The 25,561-nt window shown below is 39.3% G+C and overlaps 1 long non-coding RNA gene across 1 annotated transcript in view; it reads right to left on the minus strand.

The window, feature by feature from the left end:
* Window positions 1-12,125: 12,125 nt before the first annotated feature.
* The window catches only part of LOC105739801, a 47,414-nt gene continuing 33,978 nt past the window's right edge, over window positions 12,126-25,561 (minus strand). The window contains exons 2-3 of the long non-coding RNA XR_001115783.2: window positions 24,325-24,538; window positions 12,126-12,722 (exon numbers count right to left, since the gene is read on the minus strand). This is a non-coding gene — a long non-coding RNA (uncharacterized LOC105739801). The remainder of the gene's footprint in view (window positions 12,723-24,324; window positions 24,539-25,561) is intronic.

A 25,561-nucleotide genomic window follows, 5' to 3' on the forward strand; every position in this document is an offset into this window, starting at 1 on the left:
GTTGACCATGAATTGGCCAGATTGACTTGTCTACTAGTTGTGGATCTTAAGAATAAATTAAGTAGCATTTTAGAAAGGTACATTTTTGTGCATCTTAGTAACTACTTTGAAATGCATAAACAAAATATATATGTATTGATAGGGAAAGATGTCTACAATATATTATTATATGAAAGAACCACATTATAAAACAAGTTATTATTATATTCAAATTGTTATATTGTATTTACATGTGTTTATGCATAGAAAAGTGCCTTATTTATTTATTTGTTTATAGGTAAGTTCTCACTATGTTGTTCAGGCTGGCCTTGAATTCCTGGGCTCAAGTGATCTTCCTGCCTCAGTGTCCCAAGTAGCTGGAACTATAGGTGCAGGCCACCATGCCCAGCTAGAAAAATGTCTTAAAGTTTATATTCCTATTCAGACATGGCTGTCTCTAGGTGATTGAATAAGAGATTTCTCTGTGTACTTTTTTTTTATATTGATTCAATTTTAGATCTGTGCTATTGTCCTTACACTAAGCATGTACAATTTGAATAATCAGTAAAAACAGCAGAGTTATTTCCATTTTACAAAAAGCTATGGTAAAAAGTACCATCATTTATTTTAGATAGTGAAATAGTATGTAAATAACACTGAACAACAACTGTTGACAGCAAAATGAGATCAAGTGTCAGTTTTCCAACTTACTAGTCATGTAACCTTGGGCAAGCTACCTACAATTTCTGGGCCCCATCTGAAAACTGGGGATAATAATGCACAGTGATACCAAACAGAATGCAGTGGGCTTGACATTTAATGTGTTATTTAATTCTCAAAACAACCCTTGATGTGACTATTATCATCCCATTATGTAAAATCAAATATAGAGATTATATACTGCAGCTCTTTGAAAAACCATAATAGAAACCTAAGATACTCCTGCAACACAATCAAGAAATGCTTACAGTGCTCCGCATAGATCCGCATAGATATAGATGCCACATATAAGCTCTTAAACAATATTTTGATAACTTAATTTTCAGTATGAATATTAGGCTCCTCTAAAACTTTCAGCAATTGGAAGAATGATCCATGAGTTCTCTGCCTAGAGATAGCCTCTTTAAAACCAAACGGTATTTCAGTGGTTCACTTTCCTACCTGCTGGCAGCCTGGGCTCTTGATGAAAGCTTTGTTGTTGAGAAAGCGTTGTTGTTGAGAGTTGAGTGAAAGTATCCATTATCAACTGTGTTTACTAAATTCAAGGTATTTGCTGTAGCAGCTATGTGTGTGTTTGTATACACATGAATATACATATATGATAATATACATATTATCATTTTAAATGGTTAGCTATTATTAGTTACCTAGTACTCTGATTAAGATGAGATACATTAAGGATACAAATTAAGAAACTAGGATCGGCCAGGCGCGGTGGCTCACGCCTGTAATCCCAGCACTTTAGGAGGCCAAGGTGGGCAGATCACCTGAGGTAGGTAGTTCAAGACCAGCTTAACCAACACGGAGAAACCCTGTCTCTACTAAAAATACAAAAAAAAATTAGCTGGGTGTGGTGGCGCATGCCTGTAATCCCAGCTACTCAGGAGGCTGAGGCAGGAGAATTGCTTGAACCCAGGAGGCAGAGGTTGTGGTGAGCCAGGATCGTGCCATTGCATTCCAGCCTAGGCAAAAAGAGCGAAACTCCATCTCGAAAAGAAAAGAAAAAAGAAAAAAGGAAGAAGCTAGGATCAGGAATGTGGGCCAAGTATAAGGCTATATAAAGTAAAAGTGTCTAGAAATATTCCCTATAACCTGAATAGGAAAAACTAGTATAAATTCATCCTTTCTTCCTAAAAACCTTTAAGGCTAGAAATATTTTAGAATTCAGAATTCTTGGCTTTCAGAAAGGTAATCGAATGCATATACCTTCTGTAATGTACTGATATATATTATATAACATCACCAACAGGTCTGTGCCCTATAATCACCACATTGTTACTTCTGCGGAGAAAGGAATGAATATTCATACTAAGTCAGATAAATAGTCTTTAAACAGCCTTATATCAGCTCAGGTTTTGCTGCCAAATGAGTTTGTACCAAACTCAGGGAAAACTTTTCAGTTAATTAAACTCCATAATGAGAAATGAGGTGCTTCCGTTTTCTTCAAGTTGTTTTCAGGTTTTCATTTTCCTGCTCTTCATGATATGCTGAGAAGGGCTTACGGTTGTAGAAAGAGATAATGTGAACACACAGCATTGACTCTTATCAAATCGCTTAGTGGTGATGAGAAAGTTGTCTATAGGGAGGGAATTTCTTCTTTCACAGCATCAGTGTTCACTTCCTAGATGAATAAAACTTACCCATGTCATTGGATGCAAAGAGTTGATCAACACTTTCCTGTGTTAAGCTTTTAGAAGCCTTTAGTTTGTATGAGAACCTAACTCTTGGCCTCTGTTCTCTGGGCTTCTGCGAGCAGTAATGCTTATCTATTTCAAGTTGCAATTACCCAGTTGCAATTATTTCTAGTGTCGATACACTTAGTCAGGACTGTACATATTTTCATAATTTGAGTTATTATGTGAGTAAGGTGAGTAAAGTGTACATTTTTCCTAGACATCGGATAAAATATTTCCATTAGCAATAGGTCAAACATAAACAGTGATAAGGTTGGAGAAAAGTTTTCAAGGGGTAGCTTAAAAACCTTGCTTCAAAAGGAAGCAGAAGGCTGGACATGGTGGCTCACACTTGTAATCCCAGCACTTTGGAAGGCCAAGGCGGGTGACTCTCTTGAGCCCAGAAGTTCGAGACCAGCCTGGGCAACGTGGCAAAATCCTGTCTCTATAAAATATACAAAAATTAGCTGGGCATTGTGGCATCCATCTGTAGTCCCAGCTACTTGGGAGGCTAAGGTGGGAGAACACTTGAGATCAGGAGGTTGAGGCTGCAATGAGCTGAGACTGCACCACTGTACTTCAGCCTGGGCAAAAGAGTGAGACCCCATCTCAAACAACCACAACAACAACAACAAAAAGGAAGCAGATATCTTACGTATTTATGTCAAGACTTAGGATATAATAAGGGATGGAATATCCATGGAAGATATAACAATGAGAAAGGATACAGAAACAGTTTTAAACTTCTTCCCACTCCTCAATCTTCCAGCGATTCTGTCAACATGGATCCAGCTGTGATGGAAGAGAATAGGCATGTTATATTCATCTAACTATGAGTAAGGGGCCTTACAACTGGAGCTTCATGAGAGCAAAAGTTTGGCAGACCCCTGACTGGGAAGTGAGGAGCACCTCTGCCAGCTGGGAAGTGAGGAGCGCCTCTGCCCAGCCGCCGCCCCATCTGGGATGTGAGAAGCGCCTCTGCCTGGCCGCCAGCCTCTCTGGGATGTGAGGAGAGCCTCTGCCCGGCCGCCTACCGTCTGGGAAGTGATGAGGGCCTCTGCTCAGCCCCTCCTCCGTCTGGGATGTGGGGAGCGCCTCTGCCTGGCCGCCGCCCTGTCTGGCAAGTGAGGAGTACCTCTGCCAGGCCCCTGCATCGTCTGGGATGCGAGGGGCGTCTCTGCTGGCTGCGGCCCCGTCTGGGAAGTGAGGAGCGCCTCTGCCCGGCCGCTGTGCAACCTTCCAAGTGTGAAGTGACGGCCTTGTGTATGATCTGTCTGCCTTCCCCAAGTTTGCATTTTCGACATTAAAGTTTACTTAAAAAAAAAGAAGTTTGACAGGCCCTCTCAACAACCTCAAAAGGGAAGAATTATCCCACTAAGAATGGGAAAACTGAGACCCAGAGAGGTTAGGTGACTTGTACTAGGATTATGTAGATATAAATGATAGCGCCTGCAGGTCTGTCTAGTTCAAACAGTGAAATGAAAATGATAACTTGGGGGGAAAGAGAATCGTATTCAATATACTGTCTAGCAAGCTTCTAGTGATAGCTATACTTCGTTAAGTTATACATATGGAAACATATTTTGTGGGGACGATTTTTAAAGTGTAGGATCGGTGTCAATTTATGATCAGGAGAAACGGACTAAAATAGAAGAAGGGAAAACCTAAGAATGACGAAAACAAAGTAAACTTTTCTCTCTGCTCTCCAGATAGTCTGCAGGGACATTATCTCTAAAGTTCTGGAATGGGAAGAAGTTGTACAACTGTGTGCAGTACCCATCCAATGTGACAACATAGTAGGAGATAAAAATCTCCTAACCCAAATGGCAGTTTTTGTTTCTGGTGACAGTGTAAAGAGCCAACAAAACTCTTGTTTACCAGCCAGTTTAAATTACTTTCTTGAGACAGACTTTAAGAGTAATTTGATTCCTAATCTGTGCTAGCAAAAATACAACATTGTGCATCTCTGTGTTTTATTTACTTTTCTTGCATTTCAAATCACATATCCACATTCACCCTCACACACACGATAACCCACACAAAATATATTTGGAATAAGACTTTTCCAGATCTAATCACAAATGATACATTTTTAATGGGGGAGGTACAGGCACTATGATAGGCTTGTGGGGTAGGCCTGTGTGATAGACCTGTGGGCTTATACCAACTGGTCTTCTTAAACAGATGCTTGACTCTAGAGTGGGGTCATCAAGCGTTTTTTATACAATTGGCTCTTTATTAGCATAGTGGGCAAAATTAATTTTTGAATATATGTCTTTGTTAAATTTTTGATTCCTGTTGTGTTATATTCATGAAATGAAAAAGAGGAAGTTGAATTAGATGTTGAACTAAGTGTTCAGGCATGACACACAGTAAGTCAAACTCACTGACTGGAACCTGCAGCAAGAAGTCACAGGAAGAATAAAACGTGATGGATTCGAGTATGCCTGACATATATACCTAGTTTGATGTAGTAACAGTGATAAAATATTCAATAAAATAAATTTTAAAAATTGGTCTGGGCATCAAGAGACATAAATGTATTTTAATTAGATTTGTGATCTCCTGTTTTTCCCTCTCCAAATATGGAATAATTTTATATGCCAACAGGATAAAAGTTGTGAGAAAAACAATTTTTTTTTTTTGAGACAGTGTCTCACTTTGTTGCCCAAGCTGGAGTGCAGAGGCATGATCTCAGCTCACTGCAACCTCTACCCACTCTTCCACACCAGGTTCAAACAATTCTGCCATCTCAGCCTCCCAAGTAGCTGGGATTACAGGTGTGCGCCACAACACCCTGCTAATTATTTTGTATTTTTAGTAGAGACAAGGTTTCACCATGTTGACCAGGATGGTCTTGAACTCCTGACGTCAAGTGATCCACCTGCCTCAGCCTCCCAAAGTGCTGGGATTACAGGTGTGAGCCACTGCACCTGGCCAAGAAAATTATAAACAGAAGTATCTTTAAAACATGACTTGTCCTCTGTATGCCTATGGTACATTAATACTTCTGGACAGTAAAAAATTATTAGATTAGACCATAATGGTCTGAGGGTTACTATTCTAAAGAGCTCATTAAAATTGATAAGAAAAACACTGAGACCCCAATATGAAAATGAGCAAAGGACATGAATAAACAATACATACCAGTGAAGATAATTTGCAAGCAAACATATGGGAAAATGCTTAACCTTGCTAGTTATCAAAGAAAAACAAGCTGAAATAATTGTGTTAATATCCTACACCACTTTAATGTGTAAGAGAAATGATATTCTGGTGAATTCCATCAAATGTTTAAGAATAATTAACATTAATCCTTCACAAACTCCTCCAAAAAAATAGAAGAGGGGGAAATACTTCCCAACTCATTTTATGAGGCCAGTATTATCCTAATACCAAAATCAGACAAAAACATCATAAGAAAAGAAAACTACAGATCAATGTCTCTTCTGAATACAGATGCAAAAATCCTCAACAAAATACTAGCAAACCAAATCTAGTAACAGATAAAAAAGATTACATGCTGGGTGTGGTGGCTCATGCCTGTAATCTTAGCACTTTGGGAGGCTAAGGCAGGAGGATTGCTTAAGCCTAGGAGTTGCAGACCAGCCCGGGCAGCATAGCAAGACCTTGTCTCTACTAAAAATAAAAAAAATTAGCCAGATGCAGTGGCATGTGCCTATAGTCCTAGCTACTTGGGAGGCTGAAACAGGAGGATCACCTGAGCCCAGGAGTAGAGGCTGTAGTGAGCTATGATTGTGTCACAACACTCTAGCCTGGGTGAGAGAAAGAGACCTTGTCTCTAAAAACAACCACCACCACCAAAACAAAATACAACAACAGGTTATACATCATGACCAAACAGGCTTTAGCCCAGGTAACCAATGTAATAGATCACATTAACAGAATGAAGGGGGTCGGGCGTGGTAGCTCATGCCTGTAGCTCATGTTGGACGTGGTAGCTCATCTCAGCACTTTGGGAGGCTGAGGCAGGTGGATCACTTGGGGTTAGGAGTTTCAGACCAGCCTGGCCAACATGGTGAAACCCTGTCTCCACTAAAAATATAAAGCAATTTGCTGGGCATGGTGGTGCATACCTGTAGTCCCAGCTACTTGGGAGGCTGAGGCAGAAGAACTGCTTGAACCCGGGAGATGGAGGTTGTAGTAAGCCGAGATCACACCACTGCACTTCGGCCTAGGCGACAGAGCCAGATTTCATCTTGAAAACACACACACACACACACACACACACACACACACACAGAATGAAGGGGAAAAAAATCCCCACAAGTCTCTCAAAAATATAGAAAAGCATTAAGAAAATACAACATCCTTTCGTGAAAAAAAAAAAAGTGAACTAAAAGTAAAAGGGAATTATCTCAGCCTAATAAAGGCCATCTACAAAAACCTATAGCTAACATCAAAACTAATGGTGAAAGACAGAATGACTTCTTCCTAACACCAAGAATATCTGCTCTCATCAGCTCTATTTGATATTGTACTAGTGGTACTAGTTAGAGCCAGTAGGCAAGAAAATCAAATAAAAGACATTCAGATTGGAAATAAAAAAGAAACTCTCTCTACTGCAGATGACATAAATCTAAAGAAAGACACAAAAAACTACGATAACTAATAAATGAGTTTAGCAAGGTTGCTGGCTATAAGAGCAACATACAAACATCAATTGTATTTATACAGACTATAAGTGAGAAATTTATACATGAAATTAAAGCAATTACATTTATGAAAGCATCAAAAAAATAAAATGCATAGGAATAAATTTAATAAAATACGTGCAAGACTTGTACACTGAAAACCAGAAAATGTCATTGAAAAAAATTAAAGAAGATCTTAATAAATGAAAAGACAACCCAAGCTTCTGGATCAGAATACTTAGTATTATTAAGATGACAATACACTTCACATTAATCTGCAGATGCAACACAATGCCTATCAAAACCTCAAGCTGCCTTTTTAGGGGCAAAAACTGACAAGTTGATTGTAATATTCCTATGGAAATTCAAAGAACCCAGAATAGCCAAAACATTCTTGAAAAAGAACCAATTTGGAGGACACACACCTTTTGATTTCAAGGTTTACTACAAAGATACAGTAATAAAGACAATGTGATAGATTGCATAAGGATAGAAATATAGATCAAAGGAATTAAATTGAGAATCCAGAAATAAATCCTATACTTACAGCAACTGATTTTTGACAAGAATCCCAAAGCAGTTAAATGAAGAATAGTCTTTTCAACAAATGGTGCTGGATAGCTACATGAAAAAAAATAAAGTTGGACTCTACCTCGCACAAAAATTAACTCAAAATGGTTCATAGATCTAAGTGTAACAGTTAAAATTATAAGAATATTAGAAGAAAACATAGGCATAAATCTTTGTGACCTAGGAGTAGAAAATGGTTTCTTAGATATGACATCAAAAGTAAAAATGACAAAAAGAAAAAATTAAATAAATTGAACTTCATCAAGATTTAAAACTTTGTGCTTCAAAAGATATCATTAAGTAAGTGAGAAGACAATGCCAGAAATGGGAGAAAATACTTGCAAATCATACATCAAGTTCCTGACAAAGGACTTGTACATAGAATATGCAAAGAACTCCTACAACTTAGCAATAAAAATACAAATAACTCGGTTAAACATGGACAAGAATTTGGACAGACATTTTGCCAAGAAAGATATACAAATGGCCAACAAACACATGGAAAAATGCTCAATATCATGAATCATTAGGGAAATGTAAATTAAACTATAATCAACTCAAATACTACTTCACATGTATCAGGATGGTTATAACCAAAAAGGACAGACAAATATCGACAAGGATATGGAGAAATTGGAGCTCTCATACATTGCTGGTAGTAATGTAAAAAGTGAAACTGTTTTGGAAAACAGTTTAGCAATTTCTCATGCAGTTAACCCAGAAAGAGTTAGTTATAGTTAACCCAGAAATAGTTACAGTCATCTGAGTTACTATAACCCAGAAATTCCACTCCTGGTTATATATCCAAAATAATTTGAGACATGTCCATACAAAAACTGTACACAAATGTTCATAGCAGATAATAGCCAAAAGTGGAAGCATCTCAAATGTCCATCAACTGATGAATCAATGAATCAAATGTATCTCCATACAATGCAGTATTATTTGGCCATGGAAATTAATGAAGTATTAACTCATGCTACAACATGGATGAACTTAAAATATATTAGGCTCAGTGAAAGAAGGCAGTCATAAAAGGCCACATATTACATGATTTCATTTCTGTGAATAGGCAGATCCATGGAAACAGAAAGTAAATAGATGTTGCCAAGATCTGGGAGGAAAGAAAAATGGGGAGTGGCTCCTAATGGATATGGGTGATACATGAACAATATCTCAATAAATCTGTTCTTTAAATAAATTGTATCATTCAATGTTGTCAAGACTGATGAAACGGGCACAATTACATATTACTAGCTGCTTAGAAATCAGTACAATTCTTTTCTAAAGCTTTTAGAAATCAGTACAATTCTTTTCTGAAGCAAATTTGACTATACTTTCCGTGAGCTGTACAAGTCTTTCCATCCAGTAATCCTGCCCTTGGGAATTTAAACCATGCTCAGTGCTGAAACTGTGAAGAAAGTTATATGCCTGAAGGTTTACTCTTTACAATACTAAAAAACTGAAAACCTCAAGTATTGTACAAAATGAGGATACTTAACACTTTATCAATTCAACTAATTTTTCAAAAAATGTTTGATCAATTGTTAAGTAAAAATGTTTTATATATTTTAAATTATTTATACCTATAGACAAGGACTGATAAAGAACATGAACCCAGGAAGATAAATGACCTGTTAGCTTGCTATAATTGTTGTGATCCCTCTCCTGTATTTTAAATATTATTTTTGTGATGATTGTGAATGTACCATAGTATTCTTTGCCATTATGATGCTGTTATATTTAAAATGTTTTAAAATATTTTAAAGATGATTTCGGAGTGCTTTCAGAAATTATGCTTGTGGGTGAAAGATGTGTGGGTACCCTGGATATCTGGACGATGATTCCAACCAGGAGAAAACACCAAGAGATCACAGCCACATTGGAAGATCCAGCTGATTCCAGTGAAGAAGTGTGAGGAGTCTACCTTCCCTGAAGAGCAGCTTGGCAGGATTTTCCCCCTGGAGGAGCAACCGGGCTGGTGGAGAGAGGTGAGCCCCTCCATCAACAAACAGTAGGACTATAGACTTGTGAACCCTTAGAAGGAAATTTGTGATGATAGGGGTGGTAACCCCAAGGAATGCTTCTTATGTGAATCAATGACTGGAGCACAACACTGGATATTAAAAAAAAAAAAAATTATACGTTTAAGTAGTGATATAACATGTTTTTATAATTTTTAAAATTAAAGCATGACTATTGGCCAGGCATGGCTGCTCACACCTGTAATCCTAGCATTTTGGGAAGCTGAGGTGGGCAGATCACCTGAGGCCAGTAGTTCAAGACCAGCCTGGCCAACATGGCGAAACCCCGTCTCTACTAAAAAACACAAAAATTACCTGGGTGTGGTGGTGGGCGCTTGTAGTCCAGCTACTCGGGAGGCTGAGGCAAGAGAATTGCTTGAACCTGGGAGGCGGAGGTTGCAGTGAGCCAAGATCGTGCCACTGCACTCCAGACTGGGCGACAGAGCAAGACTCCGTCTCAAAAAATTAAATTAAATTAAATTAAAGCATGACAATATATACATTTATATATGGTAAAGTACAAAAATCTAAAGTTTACAACTAGGTGAATATTTATATAACTATAAATTCATTTTGCCACTATTCAGGTCAAGAGAGATCTTTTGGTGTCACCAGCAGCCTGCTCATGCCCACGTGCAGTTGATACCACTGCTGAAAGCAACCAGTATCTAACCTATATCTCCACAGATTAGGTTTGCTGCTTTTGAGTTTCACAAATATGGAATTACTCAATACGTACTCTTTTGCATCTCCCTCTTCTTGCTCAGCATTATGTCTGGGGAATTCATCCATGATGTGCATGAGACTGGAATTGATTGTTTTTCATTGTCACTGGACTTATGATTTCTGTAATCTGCCTCCTGCAGAATATAGAATAATGCATTTCCTTTTGTTTAAATTTCACCGTGATGTAAAATAAATGCATGGTTAAATAAACTGGTTTAAGAGGAGAAAGTTTAAAAAAAAAAAGTCATTTAAGAGCATTTGACTACAACCGAAGTGCAGATGTAGTCAGCTAGAGAGCTGTCACTTCCGAGTAAATGAAATGGGCAGATATTTGGGAAAATCAGTAAGATTGTGTGGTAATCCTGTGGAGGGTGTTGGCAGAGCTAGAAAACAGAGAGATAACGAGCTGGCTAAAATGGTAAACAAAGGAAGCTTGCACTCCTGGGAGGGTTTGCAGGAAGCACACAGCAATCCCAAAGCCCTTTGGACTCCTGGGTTTGAGGCAGATGCAGTGCAATTCCAGTGGTCTCTTCTGTTCTACTGTAAGCCCATCTCACCTGTTTCAGATCAGTTTAGGTTCCAGTGGGAATGAAGAGGAAAAACTTTCTTTACAGTTTCAGCTGTCAGAAAGCTGCTGTTTGCAAATTCCAGGCTTCCAGACAACAGCAGAAAGGGTTTGCTCAGAAAAAAAAAAGTTTCCTAAGTGCTGTAAACCATGTTTTAGAGCTTGCTCTGGGAGGACATCAGAGGTTAGATTAAATGGAATAAAACTAGTAATAGTAATAATAATATTAATAGTGTAAGTCTGTTCTTATCTAATGGGGGAGATTGGTGCAGGTGTTTTCTGCATCCACAGGTGGTGACCTTCTCAGTTGTTTCTCTCCCTCTGCATTGACTTTTCCCTCTGAGTTTTCTGTACCGAATCTTTATTTCCTAGAAAGATAAGGTAATTACTAACTTTTAAATCTATAAAAGCTGGTAGGTAAGCTTGCTGGCTACTTGCCAAGACAGTTTTCATTGACATAAAAAAATTCTTTGTTTGTCATAGCTAAATATATTAAGATATATAGAAAATATTTTGAAGTTAGTTTCAATTTCTTCATAACTAAATTAAAACAAAGTTATCTTCTAGTGTAAGTTAGCACTCTGTCACTAAGATCTGTGTGACCTTGGGGAAGGGCTTTCTTATGTCTAAGTTTCCTCAACTGTAAAACTATAAGCCTAAATTAAGAAATCTTTAAAGCACATTTTAAAATATTGATATAATTTCTAAATATTTTAAAATATTAATATAATTTCTAAATCAAGTCATGTAGAGAATCTAAAAAAAGAAATTCTCCTTTGATATTGGACTTAGCCTTACATTAACATTAATTCCAAGAAGCAAACATTCTATTTGACTGGGAATTATATTCTGTTCAAGTTTGGGCGCTATGTTTGGAGATCACGATGTACCCTACTGAAGCAGCATGTGAACACCAGGAAGAAAAATAACAATTACTTCTTGAAAAAGAGTGATGAGACCATGATCAAAGACTGGTCTTTTTGGTTGAGATAGAGAAAGTGCCAAATGTCTGATAACATTAGATTAATTTGAGATCCAGAGAACGTTTGGGTCAAGCCAACAAATTTATCTTTATTTGAGCTCTTAGCAACCTGTATGGCAGGTGTTTGTTACTCTTGGACAAGTGCCTTCTGTTTATCTGGAAAGCGTTCATTGAGACATGAGTCTGCATGATATAAGTGTGACATGAAGTGGTAAGTTGTCATATGCAAACTCATGTTGTAAGGAACCATGTTTTATTAGAAGATGTTCATGATGAAGAATTTCTTAGACAAAATGCAGATTAGACTCATGTTTACATCATCCCCAATTATAAGATCACCAGAGAAAATGTGTCATCGTCCTCCATGAAGTTGTGCTTATTTCAGGCAAAATGATTTCTGATGCATATCCCTCCTTTCTTGGTGCCTGGTAAACAATAACTCCAGCTGTCAAGTGCTGATGCAAGAGTTGGAAATTCCATTTTTCTTTTCTTCTACAGGAAACACGAAGATCCTCCATGCAATCTTCTGGGCTATTGTCATATAGTATGATTTATGTATTTCTTGTATGTTTCTTTCTTTTTAAATCTGGAAGTATATTCTTTTGTTTTATTGGGCTATTTATTCTCTTGACATCCTTGGATGTGAGTTAATGGAACCATGATAAAAGGATAGAGAAGTAGAACAAACAAGCCTGATGGTATAGATTTAGGACTGCCTGACAGATTAGGGATAGCAAGGAGAGGAACAAAAGATAAAATCACCTGATTCATGTGCACTGGGATGGTCCAAAAAAAAACTAGTTCTTGAAGTTTCACTATGCTGTAACTCTGGAAAAGAAACACAGAACAGATTAGGCTATTATTATAGGAATTGAGAAAAAATGTTTTTCTTTTAAAAATTAATTTTGATATACAAAATCTAAAAGCTTAATCTAAGAGCCTAGAACAATGCTTTGTGCTCAATGAGCATTTTATAAACATTTGTTACTTAAAGTCAGGGAAAGAGTTTATGGATATACGAGAATAATGGAATGGAGTGGACACACAACTATTATTTTATCTGCATAGAAGAGAATCCACTCCCCTTCTGGCCATGCCCCATTCATACGGCTAAGATTGGAAGCTGCCATCCTCCTACAGATTCCGCTGTGGTGATTGATGTAGAAATGGAAACCTAAATCAAAATCATCCTAGTGCCTTCCCTCCACAGTAATTGGCCCAAAGAAGAACACTTCACACAAGCTGAGCCGACTGGAGGACTTCTCCCAATTTTTCAAGTTGGAACCATGGAAAGTGATAAAACTGGAATAACGTAAGCTTGAAAACTGCTGTTGCTGAGTGTCCCATACTCCATACTCAGGGGGAAATGAGTCTGAGATGGTGAAGTCAACCTGTGGATGGAGACAAGAGGGGAAAGAGTCCTGACCACATATGACCCTGGTTCCAGCTGTCCCCTAGGTCCAGTTTTATCTCTGCCCTTTATAACATTTGGCCACTTGAGCCAACACTGCCCCATGAAAGAGTTTTAACTAACACAAGGAAAAATTAAAGATGAACAAGATAGATTTGGGAGTAATCTAGGCTCAAAGCAATAGGAGGTAAAGGATTATATCATTCATCTTCTTAATCACAGTGCATAAAATAGTGCTTGGTACACAGTTGGCAGTCAATAACTCTACAGTTTTTCAAAATATATTTATTAAGCGTCTGGAGAACATGCTAATTACTGAGAATAAAATAGTGAGCAAGACAAGTGCAGTCCTTGCCCTTAAGAAGCTTTCAAGTGGAAAGCACAGAGAAGATGATAACTGGCAATGATAACATAATAAAAAGCAATACTTTTTTTTTTAAGAGACTGGGTCTCACTCTGTCTCCCACACCGGAGTACCAAGGCATGATCATAGCTCACCGTAGCCTCAAACTCCTGGGCTCAAGCCATCCCCCTGCCTCAATCTTCCGAGTAGCTGAGACTACAGGCATGTGCCACCACCCTTAGCTAATTTGTTTTTAATTTTTTATAAAGATGGTGTTGCAGTACATTGCCCAGGCTGGCCTTGAACTCCTGGCCTCAAGAGATCATTCTGCCTCAACCCCCAAAGTGTTAGGATTACAGACATGAGCCACCACCCCTGGCCAAGTAATACTTTTTTGATAGGGGGAATATATGATTAGTTATAGTTTTGGTGTGACAAGTAGATAGCCTAGCTAATCCAGGTTAAAAAGGGAATTATTAGGGGTGTCTCACAGAACACAAGAGGAGGAATGCAGCCTGACTTTTGGGAGGACAGAGACTGGAAATTGGAGAGTCATTGTCTCCCTAGGAAATGTTCTTTCTGACTCTCTTCTCTGCTTCTCCTTTTCTTTTCCCCAAAACTGTCTTATTTGCTCCCCAGTCCAAGTGCTGTTGTAAAACTGGTCACAGCTTTCAAGTACAGACCTGTCCAGAGAAGACAATTATATTGACCAGAATTCCCCTAAGGAGGAGTATCTACTCTTGAAAGTAATGCTTCAATAAGCTCTTCGATTAGCTGATTGGCTTAGTGGGTGAGCCCTCAGCGCATCCTCATGTCTGAAAAGATGATTGCTGTAAATTGCTATGCACAAAACAAGGAGGAGAATTAGTGTGGCCCAGGAGAGAGACAGAGTTAGGAAGGAGAGGGAGAGGGGAGGGACTGAATGAACTCTTCCCCCTCCATTCCATTGATAGTAAAGACTATTAAAATTATAAGATACCGGGGATGATAGATATTTTACTGGAAACTAACAAAAGAGCTGAGTTGTCTGGGTTGCAGCAAAACAAGACAGTGCCAGGAGCAGGGATAACCAAGTCACACAAGCTAAAGACCTAGCCACCTGGAGAGATTGACTCATTCTCTTTGTTAAATTTCAGATGACCAGGAAAGAATTCTGCTTGGCTTATCTTGGGACAAGTGGGGCTGATAGAAGAGTGGGATTATGCACAAAATGACTGTTGGATCCACATTTATGTTGGGGTGGGCCGGGGTGTTACCAGTGGAATGTATCTGAGTTACCGGCGGCGAATCTGTACGGGTTTACAGCAACCTCAGTTCTTGCTTCCTCAGAAGAAAGAATTCCACTGAGGGGCATAAGGCAGAAAAACAGACCAAGGCAAGGTTCAGAGCAGGAGTGGAAGTTTATTTTAAAAGGCTTTAGAATAGGAAAGAAAGGAAAGTACACTTGGAAGAGACCCAAGCAAGCAACTTGAAGGACAAGTGTGGCATTTAACCTTGATCCTAGGACTTTAAAGCCTGGCCCACTTCTGGTGTCTTGCATCCCTTTCCCGTGATTCTCCCCTTAGGGTGGGCTGCCCGCATGCACAGCGTCCTCCTTATCTTTGGGAAGTGAACACTCCTAGTGTGTTTAGGAAGTTGTATGCATAGCCATCTGAAGCTTTCTTCCCTTTTCTGACGGAGTGCCACCGGAAAGTCATGCTCCACCATTTTGTCTCATAATGCGCATGCCCAGGAAGTTGCTTTTTCTCTCATCTGCGTTCAGTCAACACTTCAGTGCGACAGGTGTAGCCCACCAGGAAATGGCCTCTCCCTGGCACTGGCTGCCAATTTATCACTTTCAGATAGGCAATGTGATAACTGCCAAACCATCGTCACTCAACATTCCTGGTGGAGGCGAGGGAGCCCTCTCCTGCCCTGCTCAGGCTTAACTACCTGTAACAGGGGGGCAGTTAAGGGAATTTCTTGTGAACTGATCAGAGCTTTTAAAAGGTCTTCAATACAGGGACAAAAATGGGTGTCCAGAATATATGTGTGAGAGACATCTCATCCAAGCTAAATATTCTTTGAGTGAAAGAATGAATACACAGAACTTTCTTGGATGGCTTGGCAAAAGCTGTGATATAAACAGAAGAAAGACAAAGCTATGGGTCAGCAGAAGTCTTGAGTGAGAAAAAGATAGGAGGTGAACAGAGAGTCAGGAGAATCTGCGGTGTCAAGAAAAGTAGAAGCCAAGACAGAGAGAAACACTGGAAGCCTGTGGATGAAGTGGGTGAAATAATGAGACACAACCATGTGGTAGCTGAAGGGTATTCCAGTTCTCCTTGAGGTGTGACTTGGTGAGCAAAGGGCTATTATCCTGAAGGCCTGGTTGTTTTGTTTAACTCCTGCATGTTTTTCTGTGTGTGTGTGTGTGTGTGTGTGTGTGTGTGTGTGTGTGTGTGCGTTTACCTTACCTACCTTCCTTCCTTATTTTTTGACGTATCCTTACAAATAACTCCTATTACCTGAGATGCCCTAACCATGTTTATGATCCTGAGAATCTGAGAGAGTTTAATAACAAAACCACCAAGGAAGAAAGGAAGGAAGAAAAGAGAAAGAGAGAGAGTGAGAGAAAGAAGCAAGTGTGATCAGAGTTAGCGCATTCATTCTTATTATCAAGTAAAAGCTAACTTCTCTCCTCCTATTGCTGTTTTTTTCCTCCCCACCTCCACTTCTTTATTCTTTGTGATCCTTTCTCTCCTAGCCTTCAAAAACAACAACAACAACAACAACAACAACAACAGAAACACCAAACCTAATCCTACCTACCTTTCTCCTTTCCTGTTCTATTTAGTTACAGTATAATGATGTACAGATGCTCACCAGGTTACTCAGCACTTGACTTATGCAAATTTGACCTTATACAAATTATTATATAAGGAACGCAGTAAAGTTTTAGAAATGTACAAAATTTGCATTTTATGTGAAAGCAAAAAGTAGCCTAGTGCGTAGATGAATTGCCTTCCAAAGTGTTTTGATGCATCATGTCACATTGCCATGTGTTAGAATCACAGCCCTCCATCCTTGACTGTACCATATAGTACAGGATGCAGTTAAGCGCTCAGACCCTGGGATCTGGCTGCTTGGATTTGTATCCTTTTTCTACCATTTTCTAGCTGAATGATCTTGAGTAAGTCACCTAAAGCCTCTAAGCCTCAACTTTCTTTCTTTCTTCTTTTTTTTTCTTTTTTTGAAACAGAATTTTGCTCTTGTTGCCCAGGCTGGGGTGCAATGCTGCAATCTCGGCTCACCGCAACCTCCACCTCCTGGGTTCCAGTGATTCTCCTGTCTCAGCCTCCCGGGTAGCTGGGATTACACACATGTGCCACCACGCCTGGCTAATTTTGTATTTTTAGTAGAGACGGCATTTCTCCATGTTGGTTAGGCTGGTCTCCAACTCCTGACCTCAGGTGATTGCCTGCCTCAGCCTCCCAAAGTGCTGGGATTACAGGCATGAGCCTCCCTGTGCTGGCCTAAGCCTCAATATTCTAATCAATGAAGTAGGAGTAATGTTTTCTTTCTCAGAGTTGTTATAAGAGATAGATCAGGTATGGAGCTTCAGTGGCACAATCAGCTAGTGCGTGGTACTCATACAGAAATAGATCAGGTACTCTTAGCATAATAGCAGCCTGTAGTAAATACCCTTGCTAGTAAATTCAGAGTTTAATGTTGTTGACCCCAATGGCAGGCTTCTTCTTTTCCTGACCTACATATTAAATCTTTTTCTACTTTTAAGTTATGACAAAAACTGAAAAGAACAACCGCATAAACTAGAGAGAATCTGTCATAGCAAATCTATCACTGTGGGAGTTCAGATCTAAGATTAGTCTTATTTTTTTCTTAGGGGAGTTGAACTGAGCTACTATAGTGATGAAGCGAATTGATATTCCTCCAAAATGCTTTTCCAGATGTTTAGCAAAGCTCTCAATTCCTTCTATTCCAATCATGGTCTCTCATTTTAAGTTCTCCTGGATTATTAAGTGAAGGGGGTGGGTGGGAGGGGGTGTGGATGGGGTGGGAATACTTAAACCTGGTTTGGAGAAAGTGAAAGTGAAGGGAGGAGAGCAACATTGAAGATTGTAACCTAAATATTCTCCCTATAAATACAACATCCTGCAGAAACTCAGGTCAGATGTCTTTAAGCTGCAATACAGTAGAATAAAACATTATCCATCTCTCATTGAATGGAGAACTTATCAGGCTGCATTTTAAAAAATCTCTTTTTGTGGGACTAGTGAGAGTCTCTGGGAACCAAGTTCATATCCATAATAATGAAGCTAGATAAGGGTACATGACTCAGATTCTGCCCATCAAAACCAACCATCCAAGCACCATGTGAAAGACTTTGATAAGGCCCTGTGAAGACAGTTTATGCAGTTCATTTGTCATTGAATATGGTTTCATCCTTAGCACAACATTTTTAAACAGCTTGATTTTTAAAAAATCAATAGTCCTTGAGTAAGAATGATATCAGGACAACAATCTTCAATTTAATATTGAGGGCCCTTTTTCACATCTTTTTTTAAACTGACTTCTATCGTAGTCTAAATTCCAACAGTGACTTTCAAATGCTTCCAGATTAATTCTTCCTTTTGTTGTATAGCACAGGTACAGTCTCTTTTTTACTAGTGGTTTTCAAACTTGCGTTTTGAGCTGAGGAATCTCTTATCAAATAAAATCTCACTCAGAACCCAACAGCATAGCGGAACTGCTCAGGAAGTATCTCCTGTCAGGAAAATCACTGGACAATCATTGCCCTATACCAAAAATCCTTTCACTGACAGGTTTCCTAGCCAGAATAGAGGATGTAAGTTCCTCAAAAAATGTAAGTTGCTCAAAGAATAGAAATTTGTTAAGTAACATATGTAGAAAATAATATGTAGTAACTATAGTCATGAAAAAGTTGAATTCCAGGATTAGGCTTTGTGACCAGAAATAGAAATGGCTACACAGGTTCTAGACTGAATTTCGCAGTCTGCATTCCCCATCTCGTGCAGGTTGGAAGGGCTGGGGCTCTGGAGCAGCACATTAGCAATTGGCTCTCTTGCCTCTCTCCTGAATGGATATCCTCCCAATAATTCAAAGTTGTGCATGTCGTAAGCCCAGGACTTTCAAACTGGGTAACTGATCCAAACACTGGGATTGTGGGTTCAGAATATGACCTATTTGGAAGAAAACCTAAATGTGTCATATTCTGGACCCACATTCCCAGTCAAGACAGTACAAATAATAGTGGCAGGAGGCAGACAAATGCCTAGGTAGATATGGGCAGGTTGCTGGTGAAACCCCACCTTGAAACCAAAGATAGTTTAAACCCTGAAAACCAAGCCACAATGTCAGATAAATCCATAGATTGGATTAAGAACATCTCTTCCTGTTTGGCACACTTTCCTGTGATTGATCTCCACCCTTCACCTATTTAACATATACCTACCCTTCCCTAATTGGTTTTTTACACTGTCATGCCCACCTTTTGTGGTGCTTTTGTTTTAGCCTCTTTTGCATACTCACAAGCCAATCAGCATGTACTCTCCCATTCTGAGCCCATAAATGCCCCGGACCCAGACACACTGAGAGAGAGAGACCACCCAACTTTGGGTGGGGGACCACCTTTGCCTCCCCTCTCCACTGAGAACTGTTCAATCGCTCAATAAAATTCTTCTCCGTCCTCCTTACCCTTCTATTGTGAGTGCAGCCTCATTCTTGAACATGGGACAAGAACTCAGGAACCACCAAATGTGGGTACAAGCTGTAACACGGGCAGGCTGGAGCACACCCAGCCCAGCTGTGGGCTGAGCTGGTGCACGAGCCAGGCATGGCCTGGTGGGCCGAGTGGATGAAGTGCCTCCTGCAGCAGGCCTGGGGCCAAGTGAGGCCTAGGTGGGGGCATCACTGGCCGTGGAGGGCCCCAACTGGCAAAGTGGCAGACAAAAATCCTGTGTCACAAAGATACACTCCTAAGTTGCTTAGACTTTGACATAAGACTGGAGAGAAAAGAATTTTTCTTCCAACACAAGCATGCCAAACCTTACTTTGCTAAAGGGAACTTTGATCCCAGAGGCACTATTCTACAAACAACAATTCCCTGCATTATATTTGAGAAGACTAACCATCTTTAGAATGAGCCCCCATTTTCCAGTTCTAGAGTGGGATCCTTGGTTTTTATAAATCTACAAGGGAAAAACATTTCCATATCCTAAACAAAGCTACCTGGCAGAATAGCAGAGTTGGGCAGATTCAATAGTAAGGCCCTACTTGCATAGCACAAAGTTGGATGTGTCAAAGAGTTATGAATTGTTCATAGTATGTGACAATCATGATTATATATTTCAGTGTTGTACCTTTGCATTGAAAAGCTTCTTTGCCTGTGTTTTCAGTTTCTCTATTGTTCCTTCAAAGCAGGCAGCCACCATCTCTGAGAGCTGCTGCTATTATAGTAAATAAGAAGTTATGTGCTTCCTATCTGTCTCCTCATAACTAACTGTCTTCATTAAAGTTAGAAGGAACAGTGGTATGCTGAAGCTGGACAATACAGGCTCATTAGAGCTGACTGTTATATTTTCAGGAATTTTATTTTATTAGATTGGTGCAAAAGTAATCAAAAGTCATGGCAAAAACTGCAATTACTTTTGCACCAAACTAATACATTCCACTATTAAAAATTAAATTGTATAACCTTAGAATTAAATAAATTTCTTTTAAAAAAGGTAACAAACAATCCAAACTCTTCACATCTTAGTGATTTTACTATATTTTACAACAATCTATACTCAATATTTATGTTCATTTTATCTATATGGTAGAAATATCATATAAAAGTGTGCAACTCTTTTCCACTCCACATTTGGTGATGTCAGGTGGGTAGCTTGAAATCAACTATGAGCATTTACACCATGGGAATTGGCAAACATGAAAAAATAGGGCTTTTATTTCAAGAGAACTAGTTGTTAAATGTTTACCGTCACACCATTGACAACGAGAGTATGAATAGATGTCAATTCCTTTGCCAATACTTGACAAAACAATTACTTATGTTTACATGACTGGCTAGTGAGACATTTTGCCATCAACTAGCTATTTTTGTAATGTTGTGAGCCTTGATACTCACAAATGAATTCCCTCATTCTCTCTTTATCACCAGTGAAAATTGTAAATCAGCAGCAATAAAGAACTAAATTGGGTTTCAACAAGAAATAAAAATGATGCCAATCAACTATGTGGGTAGCATTTTATGCTGTTAGAAAATAAGTAAATATATGAAACTCATAAATCTATTGCATGAATATATTGGTCAGAGATGGAGAAAAAGCTATCACAAGGGGAGGGACATAAATTGTGCTTTGTGAAAAGAATGTACTAAAATAAGGAAAGGCACTACATGGGTTCATAATTTGGTAATAATATGAGTTCGTTGGTTGCTATATGTTTGCTGGGCAGTAGTTTGTCCCTGATAGAAAGCTTTACTGAAGATCCTGGGATCAGGTCACAGAAGAATGATTTAGTGAACATCTAATGGCTGTTGTCAATGTGCCCACATTCAAAGCCAGGCCCATCTGTGGAGGGGGATCCCTTGTGTGGTGCCTTTCTGTTTCATTTCCTTCACCAGAGAAGTCACAGTATTGCTGCTCCTTGGGAGTCCAGGCCCTGAGCCCCAGAGAATATTCACCTCCACCTGTGTCCTACATCCCTAGTCCTTAGTGTTTGTCTGAGGATTAACCTTATTCCTAAGTAATTAATCCTAATAACATTTTCATTGATAAGTAAGGGATATATATATGTGTGTGTGTGTGTGTGTGTGTGTGTGTGTGTGTGTAAGTGTTCTGCTGTAAAACTTCAGAGGACCAAAAAACTCTGTGATAAAGATAAATAGTATTTAATGCAATATATTTAAAAAATTAAACTTAACGCAAAAAACCCATGATTCATAGAATATCAAATTCTGAAATAAAGACAGGATTAGACTTTAGCATAAGGGTGCTGTTCCCACTAGTGAACCAGGCTTCCAAGTGGAATGCCTTTCTTCCCATTTTCATTTGTCTCCCGCGAGTTTGCTCAATTAGCTGTTTCTTTTCTCTCCTAAATTTTCAGCTTCTAGCTCTGTATAGGCATTCATTTCCCAAAGCCTACAAACTTGCTAAAGTTCTAACCACGTTTGAAATGAAAACAAAAGCAAGAACTGCCTCATTTCAATTCCTTTGATTTTTCTCCTGCTAACATCCCACACATTTTCCTTTATACCAAAGTTCCTTGAAAAAGTAACCTGTGCTCAGTGTCTTTACGTTTTTACCCCCCGTTTGGCATTTCCTCACTGCACAGTGTTCATTATTCCTGTCTTTTTTGTATGGGGGGGGATACAGGGTCTTGCTCTGTCACCTAGGCTGGGGTGTGGTGGCACGATCTCGGCCCACTGCAACCTCCACCTCCTGAGTTCAAGCAATTCTCTTGCCTCAGCCTCCTGAGTAGCTGGGATTGCAGGTGTACAACACCAGGCCCAGCTAATTTTTGTATTTTTTATTAGAGATGGGTTTCACCATGTTGGCCAGGCTGGTCTTGAACTCCTGTCCTCTAGTGATCCGCCTGCCGTGGCCTCCCAAAGTGCAGAGATTGCAGGCATGAACCACTGCACCTGGCCATTCCTGTCTTTTTGAGAAATCTCTTGTTTTTGATTTCTATGATATCTCATTTTTATTATTCCTTCTTCTACCTCCAACCATTCCTTCTCAGTCTTAGTTGGAATCTCATTTATTTCTGCCCTTTCTTAAAATGTTGGCAGTCCTCAGGTGCTAGCATCATCCTCTGCTTCCCTCACCCCTCCTTCAACGACCACACCAACTCCCGTGAGAGAACTATCAAAAACAAGCACACAACACTTATTTCCAGCTCTGAAGTCTCTCCTGGGATACAGATTTTTATATAGACAGCCTACTAGGCAGCCCCTCCTGGCCACTCATAGACACCTCAATCTCAACATATCCTAACACACTCATTACATAGCTCATTCACCACCACTCTGGCTGGCTTTACCTCTGCTATTTATCTTGTTGAATGGCACTAGGAATTCAACAAGGAAGCATGAAGCCACTCTAGAGTATTCCTTTTCCTCAAAGGCTGGAGACCTGAGTACTCCTAAAGACAGCACCTCCAGCATCCGTGGAGCTGCCAACAGAAGCCCTCAGAATTTCACTTAGTGTTCGCACACAGGACTTGTGGGACAACCTGTGATCCTGGAATGACATTCCACATTATCACGTTGTATTCCTCTTCTCTGCCCTCATCTTCTGCTTCTCTTCTTCCTGCTTCCTCTGTGCCAGAAATGCTAGCCTTCCTGCTTCTCCCTGGACCTTTCTTCCTCCAGATACACAGCTCCCCACCTTCCTTTGCTCATCTGTCTACTGATAGAAATATCTGTCATTGAGCCCTTTCCTAACCACTCAACATAAAATTAGTAACCTACTCCCCTACTGTTCTCTTATCTTCCTATCCAGCTTCATTTTCCTTCACAGCACTTATACACACCTGACTTATTTTGTTTGTTCATTTTTCTTCTCTATTAAATGTGCATCCCCTGAAACCAGGGTCTAGCTTACTAACTATATTTTCATCACCTAGAACAGTGTTCAATCTTTAGTAGAGACACAACATACATTTGTTAAATGACTGCATGATTAATTCCTGTCATACCTACTCCTTCAACATTGATCGTCTCAGTTTCCTTGGATATTCCTCACATATTCAATAAATATTCACTGAGCTCTTCATATGAGACCTGCAGAGTGCTGGCTGCTGCCATTGTCACTGCTGCAGGACTCATTGTCTCCAGCCCGGACTCTTGGAATTGTCTCGTAATTGGTTTCCTTGCTTACAGTCAGTTCTCCTTTTTATCTGTTCTTCATGCTGTTGCTAGGTTGTCTTTCCAACTTAGCTCAAATTGATACCTTCTCTGTGAAGCCTTTCTCAATAATTTCAGTAGAATGTCTTGACCTTCCTTGTTCCTCAGTGTGCCTTGTACAGATGGCTGTCATAGCACATATACTATGGCACTTTGCTGAACATATTTGTACATCTGTCATGTATTATTTGACTATAAACTCACTGAGGACAGATGTTATAGTCTTTTATTTGCCCTGAGTTTTATTTATCCTCACTATTTAACACAATACCAGGGCTAGCATGAATGCTTGATAACTATTTGTTGAATAAGTAACATCATAGTGTTATCAACAAATTAACTGTCTTTATGCCAGAGAGTCTAAAGCACTTACACACAAATCATAGTATGTTTTTCTAACTTTTAAAAAAATGATGTGAACATATATCTTTGTATGATAGGTAAAAAGCAGGTATTATTATCTCCCTCTAACAGAAGGAGGATTGGATTTATATCTGCTTCCTAAGATTAGTTTGAACCCATAACAGGATTGATAGCATCAAGTCTAGTGTGCAGATTATTAAATTGGATGCTGAGGGATTAGCAAAGAAAAGTAGAAACTTTCTCTGCCTTCGAGGATCATATTACCTGAAGGGGAAGACAATACCCATAGAAAATACGTAGGAAAATAGGTCCACTGAAGCTCTTCTAAACAATCCTAAAAATGGACCACTCAAATACTGAGAGAAAGGAAAAATGCCGAAATTACCTCTGTAACCAAACTGGAACTTCTGTTGGAGATCAGCATCTGTATTCAGATGACAGCTGCTCTACCCAGAGGGCTGTAAACAGGGAGACAAGTCACCTCTTCCAAGCCTGCAGTGCTTCCTAACGGCCAGCTGTCCGGAGCATGCAGCAGAATCACAGCATCCTGACAGTTTAATTCTGAGCATCACTTCCGCAATTTACCTGGAGGGAAGAAGCTGAAGGCAGAATGCATAGGGAAATGATGATGAATTCCTAATGACTATTCTAGGTTAAATACTACTGACAAGCCAATGGGTAGAAGGTTTCATTTTGAAGGAGGCTGCTAAAAAGTGACTAACACCATATTTCTAAAACTAAAACTCTACTAGGGATTCAGCTTCAAAATTGTGATAGTCTGGTTTTCTGGGAAAATGACTGCGTACAAAGAGAACAAGGCAGGGAAGTCCATTAAAATTTCTAGGCACTTTTCATGTGTTTTAAATAGTTCTTTCAAACCCTCTCCCAAATGAATCCTCACAACAATATTGCAAGATAAATATTACTAATCCCCTTATTATAGATGAGGATATTGTAGAAAATAAAGGCCCACATGAAAACAGTATGTCTTTCTATCAGTGTGGACTCGTGAATACTTATTGTAATCAGTAGGTTATAATCTATTAGTCTCATTTATTTTGTTGCCTTTCCCAGCTTTGACCATGGGGAGTTCCCTCAAGTGCACTCTGGTGTCCTTTTCACATGACTCATCAATTTTTTATCATTTCCTTACTTTCTGGCATCACAAAATATTTCAGGCTCCTCTTGTACTTCTTTTTCATCAACTCTGGAATCGGCCACGGAGCCCTGGTTCTTTTTATTAGAGAATGGTTTTAAAATGAAAATGAGATCGAGTGCTGGGTGGGCTCATTTGCTAAAGTGGTGTTGTTTCCAGGTGCTCACAGAGAAAACAGATGAGAAATATACGCATGTATACACATACGTAAGTTCCACATACATCCATCTACATCTTTTGCCATCTCTAGCTATCTCAAATACATCAAAAACACAAGTTCACATTGATACCTCAGATTCCAAACCACCACCTCAGGGTTCGTTCTAGCCTGTCCCATCTCTGTCTCCAATAGTGAGGAACTAGACTCTTATTACCCCCAATATATTTATTTGAGCAGTCCTAGCATATACACAAAGTAGTTATTGAATTGCTAGCTCATACTACAGTGAAAAACAAATTCAGTAAC

Source organism: Nomascus leucogenys, chromosome 5, assembly GCF_006542625.1.
Source record: "Nomascus leucogenys isolate Asia chromosome 5, Asia_NLE_v1, whole genome shotgun sequence".
Taxonomy (NCBI): Eukaryota; Metazoa; Chordata; class Mammalia; order Primates; family Hylobatidae; genus Nomascus; species Nomascus leucogenys.